At 41.0% G+C, this 24823-nt stretch overlaps 1 long non-coding RNA gene across 1 annotated transcript in view; it reads left to right on the top strand.

Moving 5' to 3' along the window:
- Positions 1-19109, top strand: part of LOC134351338 (uncharacterized) — a 65605-nt gene extending 46496 nt beyond the window's left edge. The window contains exons 2-3 of the long non-coding RNA XR_010019127.1: positions 9386-9472; positions 19014-19109. This is a non-coding gene — a long non-coding RNA (uncharacterized LOC134351338). The remainder of the gene's footprint in view (positions 1-9385; positions 9473-19013) is intronic.
- The last annotated feature ends 5714 nt before the right edge of the window (positions 19110-24823 follow it).

Genomic DNA, 24823 nt, shown 5'->3' with positions numbered 1-24823 from the left:
AGTCACTGAAAGTAAGCATGCAGGTACAGCAGGCAGTGAAGAAAGCTAATGGCATGTTGGCCTTCATAACAAGGGGAGTTGAGTATAGGAGCAAAGAGGTCCTTCTGCAGTTATACAGGGCCCTGGTGAGACCACACCTGGAGTATTGTGCACAGTTTTGGTCTCCAAATTTGAGGAAGGACATTATTGCTATTGAGGGAGTGCAGTGTATGTTCACGAGGTTAATTCCGGGGATGGCGGGACTATCATATGTTGAAAGATTGGAGCGACTGGGGTTGTATACACTGGAATTTAGAAGGATGAGAGGGGATCTGATTGAAACATATAAGATTATTAAGGGAATGGACACGATAGAGGCAGGAAACATGTTCCCGATGTTGGGGGAGTCCAGAACCAGAGGCCACAGTTTAAGAATAAGGGGTAGACAATCTAGAACGGAGTTGAGGAAAAACTTTTTCACACAGAGGGTTGTGGTTCTGTGGAATGCTGTGCCTCAGAAGGCAATGGAGGCCAATTCTCTGGATGCTTTCAAAAAAGAGTTAGATAGAACTCTTAAAGATAGTGGAGTGAAGGGATATGGGGAGACGGCAGGAAAAGGGTACTGATTGTGGATGATCAGCCATGATCACGGTGAATGGTGGTGCTGGCTCGAAGGGTTGAATGGCCTACTCCTGCACTTATTGTCTATTGTCTATTGTCTATTGAGATGGCGTCTGCTGTGAACCTATTGCTTCAGTAGGCAAGTGGCAGCAGATCCAAGTCACCATTCATACAGTAGCTGATATGTTTCAACACCAGCCTCTCTACACAATTCATCGCTATGGATGTAAGTACCACTGGGCAATAGTCATTTAGACAGGTTACCACGCTCTTCTTGGACACTGATATGATTGAAGCCTGCTTGAAGCAGTACATACCACACTCTACCAATGTGAGAGGTTGAAGATATCTGTGAATGCACTGGTCTTCAGTATTCGGCCAGGTACTCTGTCTGGGCCTGATGCTTTCCTTGGATTCATTCTCTTCAAGGCAGCTCGCATGTCCTCTTTCAGACACTGAGACCAAAGGATCATCAGCAGACATGGGGGTGCACGATGATTCCTCCCTGTTCTGTAGTCAAAGTGAGCATAGAAGGCCCTGAACTTATCTGAAAGCTCTGCTGTCCTCCATGTCACTAGATTTAACTTTATAGGAGGTTATGGCATTCAAATCCTGCCACAGCTGTCGAACATCCTTTGTTGATTCCAGCCTAGTCCGTAGTCCCCACTTCGTCCATGAGCTGACTTTCTGAAGATCATATCTGCACCTCTTGTGGCATTCTTGATCTCCGGACTTGAATGCCTCTGATCTGGCCTTCAGCAAATTCCTGATTTCATGGTTAATCCAGGGCTTCTGAATGGGATAAACCCTGAACAAGTTCGTGGGGACACACTCATCTACAGCTGTTTTAATGAAGTCTGTTACAACCCTGGTGTATTCATTCAGATCTTCAGATGAATGCATGAACATGGCCCAGTCCGCTGACTCAAAGCAATCCTGTACCTGTTCCTCTGTTTCCAGCGACTACCACTTAGTTGTGCTGATCTCTGGAGCCTCGGTTTTCAGCCTCTGTCTGTATGCAGGCAGTGGGAGTACAGCCAAATGGTCAGCTTCGCCAAAATATGGTCTAGGAAAGGAATGATAGGCATTCCTGATCATAGTGTAGCAGTGGTCTAGAGTGTTGGGAGCTCTGGTGCAACAGATTACATGCTGATGTAATTGGGCAGGGTTTTCATCAATCAGACTTGGTTGAAGTCACCGACTATAATTTGAAATATGTTGGGATGGGCTGTATCTTGCCTGCAGTCAACATTGTGCATTTTCGCGAGAGCTGGCTTATAATCAGTCACTGGTGGTATTTAAACTGTGGTCAAGATCATGGATGAGAACTCCTAAGGCAAATAGAATGGTCTACATTTGATCGTTAGGTGTTCTAAGTCAGGGGAACAAGAGGTCGACATAACCCCAACGTCCGAACACCAAAGAGAATTAACTAAAAATCACATATCACCACCTTTTTTCCTTACCAGAGTTTACGGTTCAATCCATTCTGAAAATCATAAAACCTTCCGGTCTGACTGCCACATCTAGGATGTCCACTGATAGCCAAGTCTCGGTGCAACAAAAAAATGAGATCTGCCTCTGATACAGCAGCCTTGCCCTGAGATAGTCAGTCTTATTTTCCAGCGACTTCACATTCACAAACAAGATGCTAGGTAGAGGAGGCCCCATCCCTCTGCGGTTCAAAATGCTGGTGGAACACAGCAGGCCAGGCAGCATCTATAGGAAGAAGTACAGTCGACATTTTGGGCCGAGACCCTTCGTCAGGCCCGAAATGTTGACTGTACTTCTTCCTATAGATGCTGCCTGGCCTGCTGCGTTCCACCAGCATTTTGTGTGTGTTGCTTGAATTTCCAGCATCTGTAGATTTTCTCGTGTTTGCCTCTGCGCTTCAACCTGGTTTGAATTTCATCTCTTCTGTCATGTTTCCGGCCATACCGTTGATGCTTAAATGCACTGCACTTAACTGCTCTGCATTTAACGATCAATTGTGAGATCTGAAGATCCTGATGTAATTTCGTAGCTCATTGTAAAGACTAAACTTATTTACTGCAGGTTGTAGCGAAAGTAATTCAAAAAAAGTATAGGAAAACTGGAACAATGTTCTGCAGTCCACAGAGAGTCATTGATGTATGCCAGCGTCTTCTTGATAACTAGCAAGCACAACTAGAGTTGATTGCAGTCATTTTTACATCTTGGGCGATTTGTACATTTTCTTCGATATTAATTTAAAAGAACATAGAGATTTGCCAAACTTTGGTGAACATAAAAACAAACATAAATTACAAAACAAAATTTCTTATTCATTTTTGTTTTGAATATATTCATATCCTACAATAATTTGAATCATTATCAAAGCAACCATGCAGAAGATCCTTCTTCATCTACCTTTGTCTGTCTAACCTTCTATTTCTTTGGCTTATCCTTCCTTCTTCTTAAATATCAAAAGCAATGGTTGGACCTTCCACTGGGCACAGGCCAGCTAGGTTTGGTGGCTTCTTGTGCTTGTTTCCTTGTCATGGTCTTACACCTTATCGCCTGCCTGTACTTCACTTTCTCTGTAACTGTAATACTAACCCTGAACTTTCAGTTAAGATGGCACTACTGAATGCGTGCAACAGTACTCAGGTAGTTAAAAAGTTGAGAAGTCAAACTAAAAACATCAGTAAAAATACCTTTTCTGAGGTAAATTGTGCTAAATTACTGGCGCAAACAGTGAAGGGATGAGTGATGGCTAGGTGAGTTCGGGTGATGAGCCGCGATGGTCTGTGGCAGAATCATGCAGATGGAGTTGCATTTTGGATCGCTCTGGGTGCCGAGCTGATTTGAAGACCTTGAGAACTGCTTCTGGCTGGGTGGCAAAAACCAGGCCTGGAATGAGTCGCTGGGTGGCGTGTTCTAGGCCCTGAGCCTTTCACTGTAGCCGGATCCTAGTGTGAGGTGTGATCCGCTGTCTAGACAATTTAACGCTGGCCCAGACTGTAAAGACGGGGTGTCAGGATCCTGGGTGAGAGCTGAATTTGCTCGTTCTCTGCGATGGACTCACCTCTCTCCATGGCGCAGAGGCTATGAAGACTGCCCTGGATGTTGTGCTCCATGCCTGCCAATATGATGAACTAATAAGCCAGGTTTCGGGCCTACTCCATGCTGCTCCAGTGTTCGGATCTGAGGACTCAATTTTGGTTCGGAATGTTGCATTTCGCTTCAATTTGCTTGTATGATTTGTGTTTTTTTCTTTCTCTTGCAGGGTGTTTGTCTTTTATTTTTATTTTTATTTTCTTTAATTGGGTTATTTTGGATTTCTTGCTTTGTGGCTATCTGTGAGCAAACAAATCTCAAGGTCGTATAATTCATATGTACATTCTTAGATAATAAATGTACTTAGATTCTTTGAATCTTTTGAATACTCTGCTTTCAGTTATTGCCTTTCCTTGATACTACCTCTATGTACAGATGTGCTGGACTGATCTGTATGCATAGCATGCAAGACAAGTTTTTACATTATACCTCAGTACATGTGAAAATAATAAACCAACTTATCAATTTGTTTGACCTTGCCCACAATAATGGATGCAGAAAGAGATACAGCAAAGAAACAATCAATTCCACATTGACCCATTTTACACTAATCATACACTACCTTTATTTTTCTCATTGTTTAGTCCACCCCAGACATTCTACCATTTAGTTGTACACTAGGATTCATTTACAGTCACCAATTAACCTGTCAACACAATGATCCCTGGGAAGAGGAAGAAAACTTGGAGTGCAGATCACCATAGGGAGAACATTCAAACTCCACACAGACAGCACTCAAGGTGGGGATTGAACCCAGTTCTCTGGCACTGTAAGGCACCAACTCTACCAGCCGCATCACTGCCACACTTCAGTCTTTATATTGCATCTACAACTCCAGTGGCAATTCAACATTAGCAGCTGTGGTAAACCATATATATATATATGTTGTAACTGGGTTACCTGTCTGGACATGCCCCTCTGCTAACTGCTTCTGTGGCTCCTCCCACAGACCCCTGATTAAAGGCGATTGTGCCATTAATCCTCCTCCTCAGTTCAGGGGCAGATACTCAGCATGATGGAGGTCACATTTTACTGCTAGTAAAAGCCTTTCCGTATTTACTCTACTTCCAGTCTTTTGGAGTTATTGATGGTACATCAGCAGCTCCAAATCTGGCAAAAATTTCATTTGAATTTTGCTTCATAATCGGTAACATTATATTTTCACATTCTTGAGTGGATAATGCTTTAACATTGATGGTGAACAAAATGCATGCTTGATCTCATTTTCTTGAAAATTGTCATATATAAAGTATGTGAAAGTGTTTCTATGCACACTTATACACTTACTTCACCGCTAGGTAAACAAACTCATTAGGATTGAGCAATTTGGCGCTTTGCTGTCTCCGAGAGGGTGCCGTAAGGCTTTGAAAGAAATGAACAGCCCCGAGACCAAGAAGCCTGGAGATGGCGTGCGAGCCCATGATCGACTCCATTTCTCGCCGATCTCACCGATTAAAGCGACGAGAGAGATTGAGTCAGGAGCAGAAGGCGAGTGGGCGTTCAGCGCCGTCTACCATCCTCTTGCTCGCTGCTCCTGGATGACGGTCCCTGTGTTTGAATGGTCTCTCCTTTCTGCTCGAAGCTGCCGGAGGATTGTGCTGCAGCCCTGGAGTTTCGGCAAGGTTCAATTGACGTGATATGTGGATTGGACTCTGTCGTACACGTTATGATGTGTTTCTGGTTTCTGGTTCCTCCATTTTTTGTTCCTATTTTGGGCGATTTTGATTGGGGAATAGCAAATGATACAGATAGCAAATGACACAGCATTAGATTAAACTCAACTGACCTGAACTCTATATGCTTGGACTCTTTTGATTTTGTGTTTCATATTCTGCGTCTTTCACTCTTTTTTTTGCCACTTGCGCGATTTGTGTTTTGTGCATTGGGGGGGGGGGCGTGTGGTGGTTGATGTTTTTCTTTGACCAGGTTCCAAGGTTTTCTTTGTTTCATGGCTGTCTGTGGGGAAGGCAAATCTCAGCGTTGTATACTGCATACATAGTTTGATAATAAATGTGCTTGGAACTTTGGACTTTGATGGCATTTACTTCTTTAGAGCAAAAGTTAGCTGAATGTCATGCTTTCTTTTCCATCAGTGTTATAATGGAAGAATGAGAGCCATGCACTGACTAGAATAAACAAAATTTAGTACAAATTCATGTGACAGCCTATTAATCAGCTTGGTTATAATGTGACGTGTTTTTCAAGTTCACAAAAATGAATAATTATTGGAAGGTGCAATTCTTTATTTAGAATAAAGAATTCCATCAGCATGTTGTTTTTAAAACATAGATTTCTAATCAAGTGTGAATCCAATAATAAGAAATAAAAGTCATTTCATTTCTCTGGTTGTTAGGGTGTTAGAAACTTCTTCGAAAGGTGCAATTTATGATGTAATTTTGAGAGAGAATAAGGATGCCAGTATAGGAGGTTTTATACAGCAAACATAGTGTGGAAATATTTCCAACATTGCCACCTCAAAGCTTCAGTAAGTAAAACTTGCGTAATAGAATTTCTGTTCGCAGCATGTTCATTTTCATTACAAAAGGTGATGGCAATCATACAAAGTCCTGCTGCTTTAGAATAAAGAATGAGTATAAACTATGTAGAAGTTTTTGCAAACATTCCGCTGTTGTGGAACTTTGTGTGGACTGGAGTTTTTGTTGAAGTTTAAACAATAGAAATGTTACCTCAGGGAGCACTGTCACTAATTATCATACTAAGTATGTGAGAATTCAGCCTGCGCATTATATTGCAGTCTAGCCTTCGTTTTAATAGACTTAAAGGAGTACTTACCTTAAATCTAGGAAGAGCTGCTACTTGATGCACACAATTAAATGAAAAATTGAGCAATTTACTTTTTATAAACCAAAGCTCGCTATCTTGGCCTTTCCATTCACAAGCCAATAATTGACAATACACATGCAACAGTGCATTGCACGTCATTATAATTAATCTAACTCTTGAATTCTTTCCCACAAAGTTGAAACTGGATGTCATGGTGCTATCTAGTGAGACAATGGAATGTCATCAACCACATCCTGTCAGTAATAAGCAAACTGCCAGGCATATAAGATCAGGTCTGCAGACCCCTTCATGACAGCATCTTCATCATCATTAGCAATCTAATATTATTATTGTTTTCCAAGGTCCACTTTGCAATTAACCTTTATTGTAATGATGACTGATAGCCATCCTGACAGCATTCTGCATGAATTAATGTTTAAAGTAAAATGAATGAGGAATAACCGAGATGTGAATAGGCTAATTAAAGGGGAACACATTATAATGCTCTCATAAATTCAAGAAAGCCCCAGTGAAGAAAAAATTATATTGAAGATAGATAGTATCACACTTTTTCAATGCAGAAATATATTAAAACTTTTAAGTTATGAAGTTTATCTTTTCTGTTGGATTCATCCCTGCTCTGGCCTCTTGACACCTCATGAATCCTCCTCCTTACTGGAAAGGCTGGATGTTTCCATGGATACCATCAATGCCACAAAATGATTGGCTGTCCGACCAGAGTCATTCGTATAGGATGAAATAAGCCTTGCTTGTCAAACAGCCTTCTCTGCTATCTCCACTGAGTTCTTTAACTCATTTTTCCCTGAAACACTGCCTACAACTTATAAAATAGATTTGAATAAACAAAGCATTGTCTTGGGAAACAGAGTCGAGAGGCTTTGAATTGATTGCCTCAAATAAGTATAGAGCTGTGTTACAGGAGGCATAACAATGTGTTCAGTTTGAGATCTGGAATAAATGTTGAATTGAAACAAACCAAAATTACTTGGGTTGCTCCTTGAATTTTTATTTGGGACTTGCAGCCATAACATTGATTCATCATGAATGTTTGATTGCCAGATTGTGTTAATTTAGTTTCCTCTTCCAAAGCAAAGATTAGAATAGTTGCTAAAGATGTTTGTGTTTCTAGACGAGGCAAGGGGGAAGGATCAACTGCATTTCAGATCTAATAGCTGACAGGGAGGAACTGGAGCCTGATACCACTTCTCAGGCTTTGTGCCATTGGACTGAGCCATTGTATTGTCATGATCTCATTACAGTTACTATGCAATACTTAGCCCATATCCAAAGAATTTATGCTCAAGTACAATAACTTTTATTCCTCCAAACAGAAGAGAAAGTGCACTATCGTACCTATGAAGAAGTAAATGTTTTTCGATAACTCTATGTCACATGTTACACATATCAACTGAGAAATGGGAGTCCACTGTGTGATGTTAGATTATATGTATATTAGGTTTGTGCTAGTGCTCAAATAAACAAAACTGCAGTGTGATCTTTGGCTATTATGTGACTATAGCAAAGCTGATGGTCAGGATCCAATTTTAAAGACAGGGCAAAGGAAGAGCTACCTGAGCTCTGGAGCAGGTAGTGCTTGGTACCTTGGTTTCAATGGATATTTCAGCTCAAATGTTTTTGTAAATCCAATCTGAATCTGACAGAATTTGTCAGCATGCATATGGGGGAAGGAAATTCAGGTATGAAAAGACTGCCAGAGGCACAAGAGGCCACAGATACTGGGATCTGAAGCTGGAGCAAGTCAGCAGGTTGGGCTCCAGTCTAGCCCAGTCCACCACTCTTCTTCCATGTGAGAGGAGTTAAGTCTAGGATGTTCTGCCACTGTCCAGGATTTGCCACTAAAATTGAAGGTACTTCGTCCAAGAAGTTCACAACATGGCTACAAAATAAGCAAGCAAGATCTGAATATGGACCAGTGTACTTCTGAACATAGAATCCATAACCATTCCTTCCCTTCAAATCACTATTAAAAACGTTCACAATTTTATCATTTTACTGCTCTCAGGAGAGCATTCTCAGTTTCTTCTATCGCAATTTCTTTCTAAAGTGCCCTTTGGCTCATCAAGTCAGTGCTAGCTCTCAGAGAAGTTCCATTCTCCACTTGTTTCACTGTAACATATCCCCTCACATGTGCCAATTCTGCTTTATTTAGTTTACCTTTGATGTTGGACTAGGTAAATACAATTTTGAATAATAGCGGAAGATGAGAATTATTGGATTAAATATCCGTTGTACCTCTTCACATGGATTAATGACAATCCAATGCCAATTCTAATATAGGCCTTCCCCCAAAATCAAACTCACCCCCACTTTTTCCCTTCCATGGAAAATAAACAAAATAAGATTTTAAAGTCTAACTGATTGAAATATGTGACTTAAAAATTCTGGCAAGATGATGAACGTGTTTAATGAGGGTTTTATACAAATCTAATAATCAGTTAGAATTTGCTTTCAATTAAACAGTGAGGGTAATGATGCTTACCATTATTAATGTGTAAATGCCACATTAACTTCAGGCAGGGACAGATGTATCGTTGAATCCGGAAAACAAGAAGATCCTATCCCAGATGTGTCATACAGTTGATTGCTTTGCAGAAATAAAATCTCACTGTCTAACTAACCATTGAAATATGTTGGGTTGCATTTTCCAATTATGTATCTGCCCATGATGCCTCATGGTTTGTGGTGGCAATGTGGTCCACTCACCATTTACTAATAAGTCTGACAGACTCCTAAACAAATTCAGCAGACTGACCCTGCAATATATGCTGTGATAGTCATCATCTATTGGAGTGTAGTAGTGGTCATGTGATATCCTGTGCTGATGATATAACTTCCTTCATGGAAGATCTTGATGATGTCTCCTGGTTTTCTCTTTGTGTAGAAAGAAATACTCTTTTTAATGCCTGTAATCCCAAAGACGAACATCTGGAGAATGCCATTGGGACTTCTGGAATATGGAAGGAAGCAGGTATTTGCAAAGTTGAAAGAAAAATTACATATAAGAATTAAATAAAATTACCATCTTAAATCTTTATTTAATAGTGTAGATAAATTACATTTTCTGAGTCATAGCTATATAATGCCAAAAGATTTTTCTGCTGATTATTTTATGCAAAATATCAAGTACTGCCAAAAATAATCCAATCTTCCAGCAGCTGGTCCTATTATCTTCTATCCTTTCAAAACTCATTTTCTTATTGGTTGGTATTCCTGACAAAAAACAAGATTGGTATTTAGTAAACATTGTCAGCAAACAATTATCCATGCAAAGTTAAGCTTATTCGCTTCTCAGGGATGTGCGCTTAGCCCACTGGTCTACAATTGCTGATGACACAATTATTTTTGGCAGAATTTTTGATGGTGCTGAGAGAGTGTACAAGAGTGAGGTATATCAGCTAGTTGAGTGGTGTCGCAGCAACAATCTTGCACTCAATGTCAGTAAGACCAAAGAACTGATTGTGGATTTCAGAAAGGGCAAAACAAGGGAACACACACCAGCACTCATAGAGGAATCAGAAGTAGAAAGGAAGACCGATTTTAAGTTCCTTGGTGTCAATATCATTGAGGATCTATCCTGGGCCCAACATATCAATGCAACTGCAATGAAAGCATGACAGCAGCTATATTTCGTTGAGTTTGAGGAAATTTGGTATATCACCAAAGACATGCGTAAACTTTTACAGATGTACCGTGGACAGCATTCTAACTGGGTGCATCATTATCTGGTACTGCACAAGATTGAAGTAAGCTGCAGAGAGTTGTAAACTTAGTCAGCTCTATCATGGGCACTAGCCTCCGTAGTTTCCAGGACATCTGCTTTATTTGTTAAGTAGGGGCTGTGCATGATCCAGATTTGATGGAGACAGACATGAGAAGCACGGAGGAACATCCGAAGAAACTTCTGAAATGCCTGCTTCGCTGCCGCTGCTACTGTACGATCGAGAATCTCCGGAGGGGAAGGCCCCAAATCCTCGGCTTTGCCTATTGCCTGTTGCCGGGGCTGGGGTCAAAGCGCTTGGGAGAGATGGTGCTCGGTGCTCAGTGTCAGAGGGCTGGTCGGAGGCTCGAAGTTTTCAGACGGACTCAAGAGTCGACTGTGGTCGGGTGCTTCCAGGGTGCTGCATCGGCAAGTTTGCGGGCTGGAATTTCATGGCAGGAAGAGTTTTTCTTCCTTCTACTGTCTGTGTGAGATGATGGGACTTTCGAGAGACTTTGAGTTTTTTTTTACCGTGCCCACGGTCTGTTCTTTATCAAATTACAGTATTGCTTTGCACTGTTGTAACTATATGTTATAATTATGTGGTTTTTGTCAGTTTTTTTTAGTCTTGGTTTGTGTTGTGTTTCTGTGATATCATTCTGGAGCAACATTGTATCATGACAATAAAAGAGGACTGCGTGTTCTCATAATCTAATCTAATCTAATCTTCAAGGAGTGATGCCTCAAAAAGATGGCACCCATCATTAAGGACCTCCCATCACCCAGGAATGCCTTGTTCTCATTACTACCATCAGGAAGGGGCAAGAGCCTGAAGTTACACACTCAACAATTCAGGAACAGATTCTTCCCCTCTGCCCTCTGATTTCTGAATGGATATTGAACCCATGAACACTACCTCACAAAGTTTTTGTTTTTACTTTTGCACTACTTATTTAATTTAACTGTTTAATGCATATATACTAACTCTATTTCACATTTTTCCTATTACAATGTATTGCATTGTACTGCTGCCATAATGGCAACAGATTTCATGACATATGCCCGTGATATTAAACCTAATCTGATTCCGATTCCCAGATTGCTGAACCTTCTGGGAAAAGCTGTGTTCTCTCACAGACAGGGAACTCTCACTATTCAGTCATCCAGTTGAAATAAAGAATCTCAGTGCAGCTGGACCGCTGAATAATCTGGGGTCCCTGGCAATGTAAAGGAAGGAAGACTGTGCCTCCTAATGTGTTATGTTTTGCAAACAAAAATTAAATTTGGTTCAAAGAAATGCACAGGGAGTCCAAAAATGCAGGTGTAACTTTGAGTTTACTTTCAGCGAGGTGTGTACATATCACGTGGTAGTGTGATGACGTAGGCAGTTAACGTATTTTTACATATAACTAATAGTTAATTATTTAAATGAATGCTTAATCAATCTACATATACTGCATATCTGTGTGTGTGTGTATATATATATATATATATACACACACACAAGATTACTAAAATATTATTGAAATATTAAATACATAGCACAACGGTATAGTGGAGGACTAGTATCTTAAGTAAGGAGGCATCTAGAAGGTGGTTATCTGAATAATCAGCAAGATCATCTGCTAATCGCTTCACTTTCAGGCCAGGTTAGTACCAATATTTACACCATTAACTGCTGGTCCATAGGTCAAATAATCCTGCTCATTAATTATTGTACATTAAAAAGCAGTTTTTTTTTGCTTTTCCTTATATTCACGCTATATATTCTCTATTAATCCATTCTTTCTTCTTCTCCCTTCACTCATCATAATTTTCAGCTTCTATTAATGGTTGCACAATCTGTTTCACCTCCTTACTTAAGTCAAGCCTATTGATTGTGACTGGACTGACCTATTCATGTTTCTACCATATAAGCATGCAAAACATTTTAGCACCAAACATTGCAAGGACAGAATTTGCCTCTGGATTAACTTCTAGGGTGAAATGTGATCCTGTTCACACTGAGCACCCTGTGTAAATCCAACAGCACCATTGATATCACAAAATTATTCAGCAGTTCAATCTGTGTCCATGAAGAGAAAAATGGAATGTCTCAGTGAAGGTATAAAGCTCAGGCATTGTTTTGGTCATGGGAACCAATCAAGATTTCAGCGCTCTTGAATTCACGATCCTACCTTTTCACTGCTTTACACCGTTCTCCAAGGCAGTGCGAAAAGTACAAAAAAGTATGACTTCAAGTAAAACTCACTGGCATGTTATAACCTAAAAGCAAGCAACAGAATCAAAAATGGCCATACCTGCCAATAATTTCAATGGAAAACGAGCTGTCTTAGAGTCATAGAGTAATAGAGCAATAGGCCATTCAGCCCAATCAGACCGTGCTGACCATTGTCCCCACACAGCTGTTTTTCCAATTTCCTTCATTTGGCCCATATCCATCAAAGCCCTGGGACTCCATGCACCTATTCAAGTGCTTCTTAAATAATACTGAAACATGAGTGAGAAAAGACTACCTATAGCATGATAAACTGGAATTATACCATGGTTGGGAATAGGAAAATTCTGTGAAAGGAAAGCATGTAAAACCTCAAAAAATAAACAGACCAAGCTTAAAGAATACAACTGGTCTAGAGACCAAAATTCTATTGGACAAATTTGAATCAAAGATTGAATGGTGTTTTATTTCATAAGACACAGGAAGAAAAATAATGATTAGTTACCCACAATGCATTTGTCATAAGGTTAATATTCAGTGATTTATGAAGCAACAAAAATCGCTGCTATTAGTAGGTTATTACAGGAAAGTCATTAAGACCATAATTGTTATTAAAATATAGATCTGGGCTATTGTTATAAAACACTATATGGTAAAGTACTCTTTTTTTTCTTTTGTTTTTTTACCAACTAGCTTTGTCTTGGTAGTGGGGGTAGATTTTTTTTTAATAATATAATTAACCATATTATTTTTATTTCATAATTCAATTTATTTTATTTGATTGATCATGAATATGGGATAACATGATTGTATCAGTGTGATTTATATATAGTGCATTTTGTGCTACCTTATTTTGATTTATAATAAGCATCCTTATGAATTCTGTATTTGTGTACATGAAATTTAATAAAAATATTGGAAAAAGAAAGAAAAAAGAAAAGACCGTAAGATATAGGAGCAGAATTAGGCTATTTGGCCCATCGAGTCTGCTCCACCATTTCATCGTGGCTGATCCAATTTTCCTCTTAGCCCTAATCTTCTGCCTTCTCCTTGTATCTCCTGACCAAACAAGAATCTATCAAACTCTGCCTTAAAGACTTGACCTCCACCGATGCCTGTGGCAAAGAATTCCACAGTTTCATCACTCTCTGGCTAAAGTAATTCCACCCCATCTTCATTCTAAAAAGACACGCCACTATTCTGAGACTTTGTCCTCAGGTCTCAGACTCTCCCACCATAGGAAACATCCTCTCCACATCCACATCCACTCTATCAAGGCCTTTCATCATTCGATAGGTTTCAATCAGGTCGCCTTTCATTCTTCTGAACTCTAGTGAATACAGACTCAGAGCCATCAAAAGCTCTTCATATGACAAACCATTCAATCCTCAAATCATTTTCATGAACCACCTTTGAATCCTTCCTTGTTTCAGTACATCCTTTCTAAGATAAAGGGCCCAAAACTGCTCTCAGTACTCCAAGTGAGACCTCACCAATGCTTTACAAAGTCTCAACATTACATCCTTGATTTTAAATTCTAGTCCTCTCAAAATGAATGTTAACATTGAATTTGCCTTCCTCACCACCAACTCAAACTGAAATCTAACCTTTAGGGAATCCCACAGTCCTTTTGCATCTCAGATTTTTGAATTTTTTCTCCATTTAGGAAATTGTGCACATTTTCATTTCTTCTACCAAACTGCATGACAGTAACTTCCCAAGACTGTATTCCATCTGCCATTTCTTTGCCCATTCTCCTAATCTGTCTATGTATTGTAACCTCTCTGCTGCCTCAACACTACCTGCCCCTTCACATATCTTTGTATCATCTGAAATTTTGGCCACAAAGCCATCAATTCTATCATTCAAATCATTGGCATACAGTATAATGTAAAAAGAAGCAGTCCCAACACAGATCCCTGTGGAACACCACAGGTCACAGGCAGCCATCCAGAAAAGGCTCCCTTTATTCCCACTTTTTGCCTCCTGCCAAGCTGCCAATGCTCTATGCACGCTGGTTTCTTTCCTGTAATACCATGGGCTCTGAATTTGTTTGGCAGTCTCATGTATAACTCCTATCAAAGGCCTTCTGAAAATCCAAGTACACAACATCCACCAATTCTCCTTTGTCTATCCTGCTTGTTACTTCCTCAAAGGATTCTAGCAGATTTGTCAAGCAAGATTTTCCCTATTTAATCATGTGCCTCCAAGTACTCCGAAACCACGTTCTTAACAATCAACTCCAACATCTACCCAACCACTGAAGACAGAGTAACTGGCCAATAATTTCTTTTCTACTGTCTCTTCCCCTTCTTGAAGAGTGGAGTGATATTTGCAAATTTCCATTCCTCCAGGACCATTCCAGAATCTAGTTCTTGAAAGATTATTACTAATCCCTCCACAATCTCTTCAGCCTCCCTTTTCAAAACCCTGGGGTGTACACCATCTGGTCCAGGTGATTTCTCTATCTTCAGACCTTTCAGTTTCCCAAGAACTGTCTATCTAGTAATGATAACTTCACGCACTTCATGACCCCTGAGACCTGCAGCTTCCACCATACTGCTAGAGTCTTCCACCCTGAAGACTGATGCAAAATACTTATTCAGTTGGTCTGCCATTTTGTTGCTCCCATTACTACCTCTCCTGCATCATTTTCCAGCGGTCTCTTCCTCTTTGGGTTGTACATAACCTGTGCCTTCCGAATTGCTTCCAGAAATTCTCACTTCTCTTTTACACTTTGTGTATCTGAAGAAACTTTTGGTATTCTGTTTAATATTATTGGGCAGTTTACTTTTATATTCTATCTTTACCTTCTTATTAACTTTTTAGTTGCCCTCTGTTGATTTTTAAAAACTTCCAAATCCTATTACTTAACACAATTTTTTGCTCTATTTGCTCTATTCCTCCCTTTGGCTTTTATGTTGGCTTTGACTTCTCTTGTTAGCCATGGTTGTGACATTTTGCCTTTAGAATACTTCTTCCTCTTTGGGTTGTACATATCCTACGCCTTCCAAATTGCTTCCAGAAATTCCAGCCATTGCAGTTCTGCCATTATCTCTGCCAGTTTTCTTTTACAATCAATTCTGGCCAACTCCTCACTCATGCCCCCGTAATTCCCTGTACTCCACTGTAATACTGATCCATATGGCTTTAGCTTCTCCTTCTCAAACTTCAGGGTGAATTTGATCATATTTACCTTAAGCTCTCTAATGAATTCTGGTTGCACAGCACCCAATCCAGAATAGCTGATCTCCTGGTGGGCTCAACAATGAGCTGCTCTAAAAAGCCATCTCATAGGCAGTCTAGAAGTTCCGGTCGTCTGGAATCCAGCACCAACCTGATTTTCCCAATTTATCTGTACATTGAAAATCCCCATGAGTATTGTAACATTGCCCTTTTGACATGTATTTTCTATCTCCCATTGCAATTTGTAGACCACGTCCTTACATATTAAACTGTATAATCTTCCTAGTTCTGGCCTCATGAGCAGATGGCACGAGTAGCAATCCTGAGATCACAACCATGGTGGTTCTGTCCTTTATCTTAGCACCTAACTCCCTGAACACTTTATGCAGAACCTCTATACTTGTCCTATCCATGTCATTGGTACCTACTTGGACCACGACTTCTAACCGTTCACGTTTCCACTTATGAATGCTGAGGACTCGATCCAAGATATCCCGGACCCTGGCACCCGGGAGGCAAGGTACCACCCAGGGATCTTGTTCTCACCCACAGAATCTCCTGTCCATCCCTCTAACTAATGATTCTCACATCATCACAGCATGTCTCTTCCCCCCACTTCCCTTCTAAGTTGCTGAGCCAGACTCAATGCCAGAGACCCAACCGCTGAGACTTCTTCTATTCGGTTAACTGTTGTGTTCTTTACACGTACCATGGATTACTAAGAACAAACCATATTCTGGAAGAATTAAAACTAGACATTTATTTACAGCAGCAAACAGCAAGCACGTTTTTAACATACAGTTTCTAGATCATTCTCGCATTTCACTTCCACGAGGTGAGGGAAGAGATTGCTGAGCCTCTGGCTAGGATCTTTATGTCCTCGTTGTCCAGGGAAATGGTACCGGAGGATTGGAAGGAGGCGAATGTTGTCCCCGTGTTCAAAAAAGTTAGTAAGGATAGTCTGGGTAATTATAGACCAGTGAGCCTTCCATCTGTGGTGAGAAAGCTGTTGGAAAAGATTCTTAGAGATAGGATCTATGGGCATGTAGAGAATTATGGTCTGATTAGGGACAGTCAGCATGACTTTGTGAAGGGCAGATCGTGTCTAACAAGCCTGATAGAGTTCTTTGAGGAGGCGTCCAGGCATATATAGATGAGGGTAGTGCAGTGGATGTGATCTACTTGGATTTTAGTAAGGCATTTGACAGGGCTCCACACGGTAGGCTTATTTAGAAATTCAGAAGGCATGGGATCCAGGGAAGTTTGGCCAAATGGATTTAGAATTGGTTTGCCTGCAGAAAGCAGAGGGTCATGGTGCAGGGAGTACATTCAGATTGGAGGGTTGTGACTAGTGGCGTCCCACAAGGATCAGTTCTGGGACTTCTACTTTTCTTGATTTTTATTAATGACCTGGATGTGGGGGTAGAAGGGTGGGTTGGCAAGTTTGCAGATGACACAAATGTTGGTGGTGTTGTAGATAGTGTAGAGGATTGTCGAAGATTGCAGAGAGACATTGATAGGATGCAGAAGTGGGCCGAGAAGTGGCAGATGGAGTTCAACCCGGAGAAGTGTGAGGTGCTACACTTTGCAAGGACAAACTCCAAGGCAGAGTACAAAGTAAATGGCAGGATACTTGGAAGTGTGGAGGAGCAGAGGGATCTGGGGGTACATGTACACAGATCCCTGAAAGTTGCCTCACAGGTAGATAGGGTAGTTAAGAAAGCTTATGGAGTGTTAGCTTTCATAAGTTGAGGTATAGAGTTTAAGAGTCATGGGGTAATGATGCAGCTGTATGAAACTCTGGTTAGGCCACACTTGGAGTACTGTGTCCAGCTCTGGTCGCCTCACTATAGGAAGGATGTGGAAGCATTGGAAAGGGTACAGAGGAGATTTACCAGGATGCTGCCTGGTTTAGAGAGTATGGATTATGATCAGAGATTAAGGGAGCTAGGGCTTTACTCTCTGAAGAGAAGGAGAATGAGAGGAGACATGATAGAGGTGTACAAGATATTAAGAGGAATAGATAGAGTGGACAGCCAGTGCCTCTTCCGCAAGGCACCACTGCTCAATACAAGAGGACATTGCTTTAAGGTAAGGGGTGAGAAGTTCGAGGCGGATATTAGAAGAAGGTTTTTAAGTCAGAGAGTGGTTGGTGCCTGGAATGCACTGCCTGATCAGTGGTGGAAGCAGATAGACTAATGAAATTTAAGAGACTACTAGACAGGTATATGGAGGAAGTTAAATTGGGGGGGGGGCAGTTATATAGGAGGCAGAGTTTAAGGGTTGGCACAACATTGTGGGCCGAAGGGCTTGTATTGTGCTGTACTGTTCTATGTTCTATTTCTGCGCATGCTCTGAACACTGTCCAATCACATTCTTAAAAGTGACACGTGATATCACCACAAAAGAAAAACAATAAGCAACATTAACCAGAACAAATGCATAATTTAACATGTCTCTATCAGTCTCTCTGGGGGTTTACGAACATGAGTAGACCTTCTAAGTGGTTCACACAATTCTTGTGTTTTGTTGTTATTTCCTTGTTTCGTCTGGTCTGCATCAGTTAGCTGAAACTCTGAAGTTGGCTCTTTCTTGAGGTCTTTGAGAAGAAATCACAATTCATTCATTAATTCTGTAATTTTTTTTATGCTGAGACTTCATCATTTGAATAAAACTTCTCAATTCCTTTACTTGTGCTTTTACTTCTTCGGTTGGATCCTGATTCTTGTCACTCCTTGGCTTCAGATCCGTATTGTACTGTACCGGCAAGTTTGACCTCTATCCACTGTATTCTGACTCTGTATCACTGTCCAGGACTAAAGCTCTTTTTACCAAATTCAGTCTCTCACAGGCAGATAAACCCAGTATTGACTGTACATTTTTTGGCACTGCCACAAATGAAAGTATGTGCTCAATATTTTTGTGTGATACTTTTGCCACACATGTTCCTTTAACTGGAATGTCTGCACCTGAATACTCAGTCACTTTTATATTTGTCTGATGTAACTTTCGTCTTGGCTTTAATGCATTAAACTCTGATTCTGCAAGAACATTTACTTGTGCTCCAGTATCCAAATTAAACAGAATAATGTTTTGATTCACTTGCAATGGCATACTCCAGCCATTCTTACTTTGTTTGTTTTCACAAAGCACATCTGTATAAAACTCCTTGCATTCATTTTCAAGCACTGCATTTACATGTTTTATTTCCTTTCTACTTCTGCAACAGCATGAAAAATGATTACTCTTATTGCAGGTGTTGCACATTTTCCGATACGCTGGACACTTTTTTAGATGATGTTGCCATCCACAGTGATCACAAAATTTTTTTTCTTTCAGATAATGTCTTGCTCTCTCTTGGTTTCATTGTCGCTGCATTATTTTTTCTAATATGTTCGTGCTTTACAGTGTCTATGCAGCCATTCTCGATAAAAAGCTCTTTAGCCTGCGACATCATGGTCTCAGAAGCTTTGCAGAGTGCCGCAGCTTTTTCCAAATTCGAATCTTGTTCCGATGTCTGGATTGGTCACTCGTCAAAGGTTCAAGGTTCAAGGTTCAAGGTACATTTATTCTCAAAGCATCTATGCAGCATATAACTCTGAGTTTTGTCATCTCCAGACAGCCATGAATCAAAGTCAACTATGGAAGCTGTTCAAAGAAAATTATCAACACCGACCACACCACCCCTCGCCCCGTACACTAAAACTGAATGCACAAAAGCAAAAATTGAACTGGATGAAAAATTAGCTGTTTGGGAATGAAGATAATTGTCACTCTCTTAGGAGGGTGCCTCAGGTGGTAATTGGGATTGGACTATCTAACCTGAGCAGGAGATCAGAGAATGGGTGTGGGGACACAATCAACTCCATTTCTCACTAATCGAAGCCTGGAGGTGAATGCGGAGGAAGGTGGATCGGCGATCGCTCTCCGCGGGAGGCCATGTCAGGCCCGGTTGGAAGGCCACAGGTTGGCAGTCACTCCCCATGGAGGGACTGAGTTCAAGATCTCGCTCTCCTTGATGCTGACAGAGAGTGTTTTCGAAATTCTGAGACATATGTGTTTATCCCAGTTTATATTGGTCTCCTTCAGTTTTTAAGTATTTTCTTTCTTGTTGCCAATTGGTGGGTGGGCGATATGTTACTTTTCTTGGTCAAGGGAGGGGTTGGGGATTTGGGGTCCGATGTTCTTGTAGTGCTATGAGTGAGCCTCTCAGTGCACTTGATTATGTCACAATTCCTGGATTTTATTTTCAATGCTTTGTCATTATCCACAGCATCTCTTCATGAAAGTCCAACCCACTAAACATATAAATCCACACTGAAACTCAAACAACTATATAATACTCCTTGTGGAATGCAGTGACAGTTATAAAACCAACACAAAGAAGAAAACTACCACCCTGAAAACACCAGGAATCAGTGCCAGCAAATAAGATGTTGACCTGAACCCACTATGCATGTCAGTAATCTAGATTATAGTGACAAGAGTGGCAGCTTTGATTTTTCTCACACTAGAAACCAAAATGATGAAAGGACATGTACATTTCATATGAAAGAGAACTCAATAAATAGAATTTCATTTGAAGAACATTACCCAGTTATGGATCCATCACTTTTGTTTGTTCAAGTAAACAGTTACTAAAATGCAAGCAAGAAAGAATACCAAAGTATCTAGTAATGGGCAGCCACCTAATTGGCTGATTGGAGAGGGTGAACAGCCAGTGATAATGATGTATAAAAGTACCAATGACGTAGGCAGGAGCAGTGATGAGGTCCTGCAAAATGATTTTAGGGACCTAGGTGGAAAGTTAAAAAACAGGATTTCCAGGATTATAATCTCATGATTACTGTGCTAGTAAAATGCAAAATAGATACATAGTGCAGTTCAATACATGGTTAAGGATATGCAGGAAGGAGTGCTTCAGATTTATTTATCACTGGGTCCAGGGCAGGAGGGAGCTGTTTTTGCATCTGAACTGATAAATACTGCCTGCCATGCCGCTAGCATTTAGGGCAGCAATAAAGGTCCTCTATCTCTGGCGGTATTCAGGCCGTCTTTCATTGTGTCAGTAGCGCGGTTTTCACACTCAGATGTAGGATTGTTCGTTGCTGTTTCCATTTTGATTTTGATTTACCAGTCAGGTTTGTTAGTTCTGAGCTGAGCACCCAGACCTGCAGGACTGTTGAACTTCTCTTTGTCTGGGCTCTACCCTTTGACCTGTTGGGCAAGGGTGACCCGATCAAGAGCATTAAGCCTTGACTCCAGCAAACCTAGCTCTCTGGGTCATTGAGGACCACAATCACATCCTTAACCATGTATTGAACTGTACTATGTATCTATTTTGCACTTCATTAGCACAGTAATTATGAGATTACAATGCTGGAAATCCTGCTTTTTAATTTTCCACCGAGCTCTGAAACACAAGAAGATTGTGATCCTCTTGGAGGACCTGAACTGATGAAGAACCAATATCCTCACTGGGAGGTTTGCTAGTGCTGCCTGGGAGGGTTTAAATAAGAATAGCCAGGGTTAGGAGCCACAGCAGCAGGAGAACAGGTGGTAGGGTTGAGAGCAAGAAATGGTGTTATGTGAAGTAAGATTGAAAGGAAGGACAACTAAGAACAGGTTAATAAACATGATGGGAATGATGGGCTGAAATGTGTTTATTTAAGCACAGAATGTTATGGGTAAGGGCAATGAACTTAGAGCTTAGGTCCAAACATGGAATTATGATGTTGCTATTACAAGGACATGCATGCATGAGGGGGACAAGACTGGCTGCTCAGCATTCCTGGGTTTTGTATTTTAGATGTAATAGAGTGTGGGCAGGAGTAAAAGAGGAGGGAAGTTGCACAACTGATAAGCTGGAGATACTGAAGGGTTTATCCACAGAGGCAATTTGGCTCAGAAATAGGTGAGATGTGAACTACAGTGATGAATGTATATTATAGGCCTCGCAATGGTCACTGAGAGGTGGAGGAACAGATATTGAAAAACCAAAGCCCTAGAATGAAAAATCTTACAGAAAATGGAGGATACAGCCCAGTCCATCACAATAAAACTCTTTTCCACCATTAAGCACATTTACAAAGAGTGCTACCACAAGAAACCAGCATCTATCATCAAGAACCCACATCATCCAGGCTATGCTCTCTTCTCACTGCTGTCACAGGGAAGGAGATACAGGAGTCTTAGTTCCCACACCACTTGGTTCAGTTATCACCCTTCAAAACTATGATTTCACACACTATGGACCCACTTTCAAAGACTCTACAACTCATGTTCTCTGGGTGATGATAATAATAAATAGTAAAAAGAAAAGCAAAAATGGCTGGCTACATCAGAAAGATAAGGATGTTTGATTGCACAACGAATAACTGGGTGATGTATACTGAATGAATTGAGCAGTATTTTGAATCAAATGAAGTAATCAATGAAAGCAAGTTCCTGACTGGAATAGGTGGGAAAGCATGCAGCTTGCTGAGAAGTTTATTGCATGTGATGTGGCATGCAAATGGTGATGGATATCCAATCAAGTTGTAGTTGTCTCAGCCAATCACGGCCCCATAATGCTCGCCATCCTGATTTTGCCACATACAAGCCCAATGTGGCTTGTTTGCTGTTGTATTTCACTGTTATGAATGTCATTCCCACAAGAGTTATCTTTTCTCCAGTACAAGTTCTTGGTTGGATATCAGCAGGCTTCATTTCAGTATCCTTGAAGTACCATTCAAACTCATTCTGTGGAATGATTGAAACAGCTAAGCCAGTGTTCAATTCCGTTTTAAATAATTTGCTATTCACTTCTGGTGTAAGCCATGTTGCTTGTCTCTTGATAGTTTCCACATGTAAATCTCAAGGATAATCAGTCCTGTGTCACTCTCATCATTACCAGATTTTTCATCAAAAGCATACAGATTAGTGCTCTTTTTGAAACTGCAGCTTGCTGCTATCCTTTTCTCTTCCCTGTGTAGTCCACTTATTTCTGTCTGCCCGGCATGCTTTTTGTATATGTCCTACTTTGATGCATTTTCTGAACCAGCTGAAGTGAGTTTTGCTGATATCATGAATGCAATAAAGGAACATTTAGAACTGAAACCATTGTTAATTGCAGAATGCTTCAGGTTTCAGAAGCAGAATCAAAAGGAAAGGGAATCCATTTCACCTCAGGGTGCTGAATTGAAGAAGTTGTCTGAGTATTGTCAGTTCAGAGATGGGCTTAAGAATACACTGAGAGATTGTTCAGTTTGTGGAATCTTACAGGAAAGCAATCAGAGATGGCTTCAAACTGAAACAAATAATTAAAAAGGCAGTTGAAATCACTGTATCAATAGAATCAGCAGCCAGAGATGCAAGTTAGTTGTAATCAGGAATGAAAATGAGCATGAACAAATTTGCAATTCTAAACAGAAACCTGCTAGGCTGAAAAAAGATGTGTTATCATTGTGACAGGGATTCACAGACACCAGGCCAATGCAAGTTTAAAGGCAAAACTTTCTAATGGTTAGAGACTTGTACCATTCAAGCTGAGAGCTAAATTATTAGAGGAGCTACATGCCAGTCATTTAAGCATGGTCAACAACACACGCAGCTTATGGCAAGGTCTGCACACCATCACAGACTTCAAAGTTAAACGCAGTGGTGTTTCCAGCATTACTTCCTCTCTTCCAGATGACCTAAATAATTTTTATGCTCGATTCAGTGTTGCCGACATTGAGCCCCTGAGGAGAGCTGCCAAAAAGACTTGCACCTTAGTCATCTCCAAGGCTGAAGTACGCAGGTGTTTCCAGTGAGTGGACAGTCGTAAAGCTGCAGGACCGGACGGCATCCCAGTGCAGGTACTCAGGATGTGCGCAGCACAACTAGCAGGTGTGTTTACAGACATTTCTCCCAGTGTTGAGTGCCCTCCTACTTCAAAACATCCACCTTTGTTCCTGTACTTAAAAAGACCAAGGTAACTTTCTGAACAACTGGCGTCCTGTCACACTCATCTCAATAACAAGCAAATGCTTTAAGAGGCTGGTCAAGGACTACATCTACAGCATGCTGCCACCCATACTGTGCCGCCTACAGTTTGCCTACTGACACAAATGATTGACAGATGACACAATAGCCAGAGCACTACACACCGTCCTTACACATCTAGAGAAGAAGGATGCTTATGTGAGAATGCTGTTTTGGACTACAGCTCACCATTCAACACCATAGTTCCCTCCAGGCTCGACAGGGAGCTCCGAGACCTCAGCCTTCACCCTGCCTTGTGTAGCTGGGTCCTGAATTTCCTGTCAGATCGCCGGCAGGTGGTAAGAGCGGGCTCCCTCACCATTGCCACTCTGACCCTCAACACAGGTGCCCCTCAGGGCTGTGTCCTAAGCCCCCTCCTTTACTCTCTGTATACCCATGGCTGTGTTGCCAACCACAGCTCCAATCTGCTAACTAAATTTGCTGAAGATACTACATTGATTGGCCTAATCTCAAACAATAAAAAGGTAGCCTACAGAGAAGAAGTCGTCACCCTGACACAATGGTGTCAAGAAAACAATCTCTCCCTCAATGTAACAAAAACAAAGAAGCTGGTTGTGGACTACAGGAGGAATGGAGACCAGCTAACCCCTATTGACATCAATGGACCTGGGGTTGAGAGGGTGAACAGCTTTAAGTTCCTCAGCATAAACATCATCGAAGATCTTACATGGTCTGTACATATGGCTGTGTAGTGAAAAAGGCACAACAGCACCTCTTTCACCTCAGATGGTTGAAGAAGTTTGGTATGGGCCCCAAATCCTAAGAACTTTCTACAGGGGCACAACTGAGAGCATCCTGACTGGCTGCATCACTGCCTAGTATGGGAACTGTACTTCCCTCAATCGCAGGACTCTGCAGAGAATGGTGCGGACAGCCCAGCACATCTGTAGTTGTGAACTTCCCACTATTCAGAACATTTACAAAGACAGGTGTGTAAAAAGGGCCGGAAGGATCATTGGGGACCCGAGCCACCCCAACCACAATCTGTTCCAGCTGCGACCATCCAGGAATCAGTACCGCAGCATAAAAGCCAGGACCGACAGGCTCCGGGACGGCTTCTTCCACCAGGCCATCAGACTGATTAATTCATGCTGATACCATTGTATTTCTATGTTATATTTACTGTCCTATTGTACATAGATAGATAGATATACTTTATTGATCCCGAGGGAAATTGGGTTTTTTACAGCTGC

This window comes from Mobula hypostoma, chromosome 9 (genome assembly GCF_963921235.1).
Source record: "Mobula hypostoma chromosome 9, sMobHyp1.1, whole genome shotgun sequence".
Taxonomy (NCBI): Eukaryota; Metazoa; Chordata; class Chondrichthyes; order Myliobatiformes; family Myliobatidae; genus Mobula; species Mobula hypostoma.
This window is presented reverse-complemented; position numbering and strand designations above follow the sequence as displayed.